This window comes from Schistocerca nitens, chromosome 7 (assembly GCF_023898315.1).
Source record: "Schistocerca nitens isolate TAMUIC-IGC-003100 chromosome 7, iqSchNite1.1, whole genome shotgun sequence".
Taxonomy (NCBI): domain Eukaryota; kingdom Metazoa; phylum Arthropoda; class Insecta; order Orthoptera; family Acrididae; genus Schistocerca; species Schistocerca nitens.
This window is the reverse complement of record NC_064620.1, coordinates 34,492,829-34,500,800: the sequence shown is the minus strand read 5'-3', so window position 1 is coordinate 34,500,800 and position 7,972 is coordinate 34,492,829.

Below are 7,972 nucleotides of genomic sequence, written 5' to 3'. Positions count from 1 at the left end.
GGCCTCTGACTTTAATAGTACCCTTGTAAAAGAATGTTAATTAAGCTTTAATATCACTGAACTCCATTTAAACAAATAATAAAATAAAATGAATAATCTCTATCAAAGATGTACGATTATTTCTCTCTCTTTACATGTGTGACTGCATTTAGACAAATGTTTTAGAATGTTATCTTTTTAGATATCCATGCCCCATAGCAATGTTATACACAGATTGCCACAACTATCAGTACATAGGATTTCCTTCTTCATGATGCACATGACAAATAATAGTGAGTTCATTTGGTTCACGACCAACTGTCAAACAAATTACACACCTAGCCCATTTTACCTGTCTGCATTTATGATCAGTGCAGTTGTATTACCTAACGGAAACTAAATAGCCAAATAACATTATAACACAGCAGTGAGTGAAAGCGTGTCATTCGCTTAAACGCCTACGACAGAAGAGAAGTGAAAACAGACGACGATCAAACTGAACATCGATTGAAGCGTGAGAGGAGCTAAACCCCGGCAACGATTCACTTAAAACTCCATTGCTCTCCTCTGAACTTCAGTGATTTGATTCTACACGTCAATAAAATTAATATTCCATACAAGTAACTAATGATAGTTTCTGATATTGCAGGATGCAAAAGGGTTACAAGAGTTACATTTTTTATTCAATCATTAGTAAATGTAGTTTCTGGTATAGAAGTGTCGAGCTTAGCTTCTAGTATTATTCGAGACTAGTGACACTGACACAAAGGCAAAAATGAATCCGTTATACGTAGTAACTAGGAATGCCGCAAGTGCCTACTGAACATTTAGGAAGGGTAATATTCACACATACCATATACTGAACACTGGAAGAGTTGACGTACACTGAAATGGTCCTACAGCCACATGAGTAACATCAATGCACTAAGTGGCGAAATTTAATCAGTATAAAGAGCTGAATTAATAAATACACAGAAAGTATAAGCAAATTATGTACAGACAAAAATATTAATATATTATGAGTATCCCGGGGCCACCTGCCTTATCATTATTCTCAACTGCACAACTTTACCGTTTGCATAGCATGGATATTACGATGTCTTGCAGACCCTTTAACCAGCCTAATACGCTGTTGAATGTTACGACTGGGCCAGGCAACTACGAAAAGCATTCGTCGTTGACAACACCAACGCCATTTTATTCAATAGAGCGTTAACACAAATTTATTTGCCCCTATTTTTTTCTAAAAAACAAAACTTTTACCAAGTTTTTAACAAGAAAAATTTCCCATATTACCTAAAACCGTCTTTTGATTATAAAACTTTGGCAATGACCGAAAATTCCTTTGTTTTAAGGGCTTCAAAATTCGTTAGACTGACTGTGGATATAAAATTTAAATAGTGCTATTAAAATTCAGCGCAAACTAGTAGTAAACACACAACAATTTTGTTACGAACGTTGGCGACTTAAGTTTAGCTCAAGACGAAGCCATATGAATACAGTTCAGACCTCGCTTAGGTGGTGACAATGCAACCCAGTATAAATTGGTAAAATCATCTGCCCAATGATTACACATGATGGTAAGCAAACTATCTGTAGGCGCAACTCAGAATTGCAATGGGCTGTACAGTCCTCTGTAACAGTAGAATTACAGTAACACCAGAATTACAGTAACAGGCGAGAAGAAAAGGCTTCAATATTCCAAAATTATTTTTCTGTATGATTGCCCTTAATGACCACCCTCGAAGTAATGGCTTTTATTTAAGTGAATCTCCACATTTTTTTGGCAGACCAGACAAACTTTAAATGCCCAGAAAGATGTACTAAAACTTGCCCGGAATAATTGCAATGAAAAGGGTAGCTCCCCTTAAGGTAAACTGCACTGCTTTTAAGTAGCAGACACGACAAAATATCAATCTTCAGAATTGTTTCATGAGTGGTTGGTCATAATTTAAATGAAATGTGAATCAGTTATTTTGAACAAGTACAGAGATACAGTTGAGGGGAACCTGGCTGGAGTACCGCGATGCTAAGGCGAGAAGCACGTAGTTTACTTCAACAAGCTCACCGAAATACTTCATGAATTAATAGCGATGGGCAACCAAGGTAACATAAAACTTGGATTAGGCAAATTTATGGAGTTTACTGTCACCGTAAAATTGGCCAAAACGACGTCCTCGTACTGACCAGGTGCCCAGCCGCCGATATAGAGTTTAATATGTCAGAGCTGAAAGGCGGTAGATGAATTACCACAAGTGGGAGAAGTTTTGTGACTGTTGGAACGTTTTGAGGAACTTGCGAATGGCTTAACGATCCACATCAGGTGATTCTTAAGTTGAATGTTAGATGACTTAGGGAGACAGATTTTGTGAGAAAGTTAGTGGTCGCGAGTTATGGGCGAACTGCTGTATAAATACATTCTACGCGTCGACACCCCTGGCGGAACTATCCTAGATTATTCTGTGGAGATCAGAATTGCGTTCGCTGCATTGATATTGCCTGTGACTGAGTGGGGATACGGTCGAGAAGGCAAGTCACGAATGAAATTTGTGTTTTGCAGAGGTTTACCACTTACATGAAACGTTGCAGAAACGTTAAAGAAACGTCGAACTGCCAACAGGCAAGTGTTGAATCTAGAAGGTTGGTTACAGGGAAGAGTTGCTTTATGGGATTTTCAGTGGCCAGTGCAAATAATATTAACAGAAGGATTGTCAGTTAATTTGTGATTGGGGTGTACTTTCATGCAGCGAAGGGGATTAATTCTTAATTATGCAGAAAAGAAGATTTCATTCTGTTTCAGTCTTGTTAGGGATTTTAAGCTGTATGCTTGCCAGTCTGTCCAAGAGGTAAATAACCTCGCGGTACATAACAGTTTCAGGTCAGTCATTTGCGGGAGTGTAAGGTTAAAGCTCCGTTGGGAGTACCTGGGCGGTTTTCTGACGTGATGACTAATAAACTCGGAGTCACCATCATGATTCAGTATAAGATCGGTTTGATAGATGATATTCTGCTTTGCCAACCTCCATAACGTTTACGCCACCCAAAATATTGTGACAGCTGATTGATGAGAGGCTTCGCGTCTGCGTGATACGGGTTTCCACCTCTCTGTATGCGTCACCCATGTTTCAGGTACCGATGGGACAAGCCGATATTTATCGAGCGGTTGTTAATTGCAGCATTCTTAACCAAAAAGTCGTCTTAAAATGTGTGCAACTACTGAACTTCCGTACCTGTTCCACATCCTTTCCAGGGCACAGTCCTGAATTTGAACAAGGTCGACCAGCAGATTCCTCTCACGGAGGACTGTAAACACGCCGCAGGATTTGACACCGTTTGGAAGCTGTACCAGTTCAGTTGCATTTCTTTCAACTTATCTAACGTCGCGGCTGTAGTATCACGTCTCTTACGCTCTGCTTTGTGTGACATGAAATTCAAATCAGTGTACAGCGAAGTCCTCATTGGCATACAGGAAGTGGGTTTGACCGTTAAACCGTCTATGGTAAATCTGGATCCAAGGGAGCTTCCTTTTTTAGGACCTTGGTCTCAACCAGTGTTGTTAAAATAGATCAGGAAAGGAGACGACACCTTCAGAGAAGAAGGAAGTAGCTCGCTTTATCAGTATATCACATTTTCATAAAAAGTTTGTTTCGAATTTTGTCCAATTAGCAGCCACAGTTAATGAATTGAGGAAGAAAGGGTTGAGTTTCCAGATGGTGAAACGCAGCAGGCGATCTTAGAAGCAATTAAAGTATCTCTGAGTACTGTGCCGGTTTTGGAGGTTCCGGATTTTGAACGAACCTTTGTTGTCCAAACGTGTACTTCTAATTCTGTGGTCGTTGCTGTCCTTTCACGAAAAAACGATGGCGAGCGTCATCGTTCAGCTTACGCTTCCAGAGCCATGTCTCACGCGGAATTGAAGTACTCCGTGTGAGTGGGAGGCCTTCTTGATTTTTGCCTTTCAAAATTTTTTAAGTTCTACTTGGAGCTTTGCCATTTTCTCCTCAAAACAGACAATCAGGCTTTGAGTCTAGAGCTCGCGAAATCCAGGAAGGCTGGACGAATCGCGAGGTGGGCTGCGTATGTTTGTACCTTTCGCTTATCTGTCAGAATCACATCCAGGGAGAAATCAGATAACTGATAGCCTTAGCCGTATGTTCCAGGAGCACGCAACGGAATAACAGCTGCGACAGGATTCAACAGGACTGTAAATAGGCTTCTATCTTGTTTTCTGAGGTACATGAGCTCTTTGGAAACTTGCTGGGCAAACAGAGACATGAACCATAGATTGGGGTGATGAGACAGAAGCTTGATATTGAGGAAAAGGAGCCAGGTTATAAACTGAGAAAAGGGAGTATATGTTGTAAGACTAAGAGCGACAAATCCTTTAAGATCTGTTTACCTGAGGAACTAGTACTGGCCATTTTTAAGTAGTTTGACAACCCCCTTACTGGCGGGCATTTGGAAGTGAATAAAACCATTACGAAAGTTAAAAAGTACCTGTTTCGCCCACAATGCGTAAAGATGTGCGTAAGTTTGTGGGCAAGTGTGAAGAATGCATTGTCGTCAAGGCCGAACCCAGTTTTACAGAAGGCTTACTTCAGTCCACGCGAGAAAGTGATACCATGGACAAAATGTTCATTGATTACATTGGAGCAGTCCGACGGCAAAGGGATGGGAACCTTTACGGTTTTGTGGTAGTGGACTACATTTTTATTTTTTGGGTCATGAGGTTTTTGACTTTTTTGATGCGGCCCGCAACGAATTCCTCCCCTTCGCCAACCTCTTCATCTGAGAGTAGCATTTGCAACCTTCGTCTTCAGTTATTTGCTGGATGTATTCGAATGTCTGTCTTCCTCTTAAGTTTTTGTCCTCTACAGCTCCATCTATTACCATGGAAGCAGTTCTTTGATATCATAACAGATGTCCTATCATCTTGTACCTTCCGCTTGTCAATGTTTTCCACATATTTCTTTCCTCACTGATTCTGCGCAGAACCTCCTCATTCCTTACCTTACCAGTCCATCTAATTTTCAACATTCGTTTGTAGTACCATATCTCAAATGCTTCGATTCTCTTGTGTTCCAGTTTTCCGCAGTCCATGTTTCACTACCATACAGTGCTGTGCTCCATACATATACACTCCTGGAAATGGAAAAAAGAACACATTGACACCGGTGTGTCAGACCCACCATACTTGCTCCGGACACTGCGAGAGGGCTGTACAAGCAATGATCACACGCACGGCACAGCGGACACACCAGGAACCGCGGTGTTGGTCGTCGAATGGCGCTAGCTGCGCAGCATTTGTGCACCGCCGCCGTCAGTGTCAGCCAGTTTGCCGTGGCATACGGAGCTCCATCGCAGTCTTTAACACTGGTAGCATGCCGCGACAGCGTGGACGTGAACCGTATGTGCAGTTGACGGACTTTGAGCGAGGGCGTATAGTGGGCATGCGGGAGGCCGGGTGGACGTACCGCCGAATTGCTCAACACGTGGGGCGTGAGGTCTCCACAGTACATCGATGTTGTCGCCAGTGGTCGGCGGAAGGTGCACGTGCCCGTCGACCTGGGACCGGACCGCACCGACGCACGGATGCACGCCAAGACCGTAGGATCCTACGCAGTGCCGTAGGGGACCGCACCGCCACTTCCCAGCAAATTAGGGACACTGTTGCTCCTGGGGTATCGGCGAGGACCATTCGCAACCGTCTCCATGAAGCTGGGCTACGGTCCCGCACACCGTTAGGCCGTCTTCCGCTCACGCCCCAACATCGTGCAGCCCGCCTCCAGTGGTGTCGCGACAGGCGTGAATGGAGGGACGAATGGAGACGTGTCGTCTTCAGCGATGAGAGTCGCTTCTGCCTTGGTGCCAATGATGGTCGTATGCGTGTTTGGCGCCGTGCAGGTGAGCGCCACAATCAGGACTGCATACGACCGAGGCACACAGGGCCAACACCCGGCATCATGGTGTGGGGAGCGATCTCCTACACTGGCCGTACACCACTGGTGATCGTCGAGGGGACACTGAATAGTGCACGGTACATCCAAACCGTCATCGAACCCATCGTTCTACCATTCCTAGACCGGCAAGGGAACTTGCTGTTCCAACAGGACAATGCACGTCCGCATGTATCCCGTGCCACCCAACGTGCTCTAGAAGGTGTAAGTCAACTACCCTGGCCAGCAAGATCTCCGGATCTGTCCCCCATTGAGCATGTTTGGGACTGGATGAAGCGTCGTCTCACGCGGTCTGCACGTCCAGCACGAACGCTGGTCCACCTGAGGCGCCAGGTGGAAATGGCATGGCAAGCCGTTCCACAGGACTACATCCAGCATCTCTACGATCGTCTCCATGGGAGAATAGCAGCCTGCATTGCTGCGAAAGGTGGATATACACTGTACTAGTGCCGACATTGTGCATGCTCTGTTGCCTGTGTGTATGTGCCTGTGGTTCTGTCAGTGTGATCATGTGATGTATCTGACCCCAGGAATGTGTCAATAAAGTTTCCCCTTCCTGGGACAATGAATTCACGGTGTTCTTATTTCAATTTCCAGGAGTGTATTATCAGAAATTTCTTCCTCAAATTAAGGCCTATGTTTGATACTAGTAGACATCTCTTGGCAAGGAATTCCCATTTTGTAGTGCCAGTCTGCTTTTGATGTCCTTGCTCCGTTCGTCGTAGGTTATTTTTCTGCCCAGATAGCAGAATTCCTTAACTTCATCTGCTTCCTGAGCATCATCGTTGATGTTAAGTTTCTCGCTGTTCTCATTTCTGAAAACGTCTCATCACTTTCGTCTTTCTTCGATTTACTCTCCATTCATATCCTGTACTCATTAGATAGTTGATACCGTACAGCATATCATATAATTCTTCTTCACATTCACTCAGGATAGGAAAGTCATCAGCGAATCTTATCACTGATATCCTTTCACCTTGAATTTTAATTCCACTACTGAACCTTTACTTTATTGCCGCCATTGCGTCTTCAATGTACTGATTGAACAGTATGGCGGAAGGACTACATCTCTGTCTTACTCCCCTTTTAATGCGAGTGCTTTGTTCTTAGTCACCCACTGTTATTATTCACTCTTGGCTTTTGTACATATGTTACCCTTGTCTCTCTATATCTTACTCTTATTGTCCTCTGGCTTTCGAACAACCAGCATTATTTTACATTGTCGAAGGCTTCTTCCAGCTCGAGAAATCCTATGAGTATGTCTTGGTTTTTCTTTAGTCTTGCTTCCATTATCAACAGCAGCCTCAGAACGCCTCTCTTCTTTTTTTAACTTTTCTAAAGGCAAACTGATCGTCATCTGGTACATCCCCAATTTTTTTCCGTTCTTCTGTATACTATTCTTGTATCAACATGGATGCATGAGCTGTTAAGCTGATTGTGCGATAATTCTCGCTCTTGTCAGCTCTTGCAGTCTTCGGAATTGTGTGGATGATATTTTTCCGAAAGTCAGATGGTATCTCGGCAGACTCTACAACACACAACGTGAACAGTTGTTTTGGTTCATATGGCTCTGAGTACTATGGGACTCAACTTCTGAGGTCATCAGTCCCCTAGAACTTAGAACTACTTAAACCTAACTAACCTAAGGACATCACACACATCCATGCCCGACGCAGGATTCGAACCTGCGACCGTAGCAGTCGCGCAGCTCCAGACTGCAGCGCCTAGAACCGCTTGGCCACTTAGGCCGGCAGTTGTTTTGGTGCCGCGTCCCCCAATGATATTGGAAATTCTAATGGAATGTGGTCTATCCCTTCTGCCTTATTTGATCTTCAGTCTTCCAAAGCTCTTTTAAATTCTGATTCTAGTACTGGATATCCTATCTCTTCTAAATCGACTCCCGTTTCTTCTTTTATCACATCAGAAAAATCTTCCCCTCATTGAGGCATTCAGTGTAGTCTTTCCACATAACTGCTCTCTTCTCTGCATTTAAAAATGGAATTTCCGGAGCACTCGTAATGTTACCACTCTTGCTT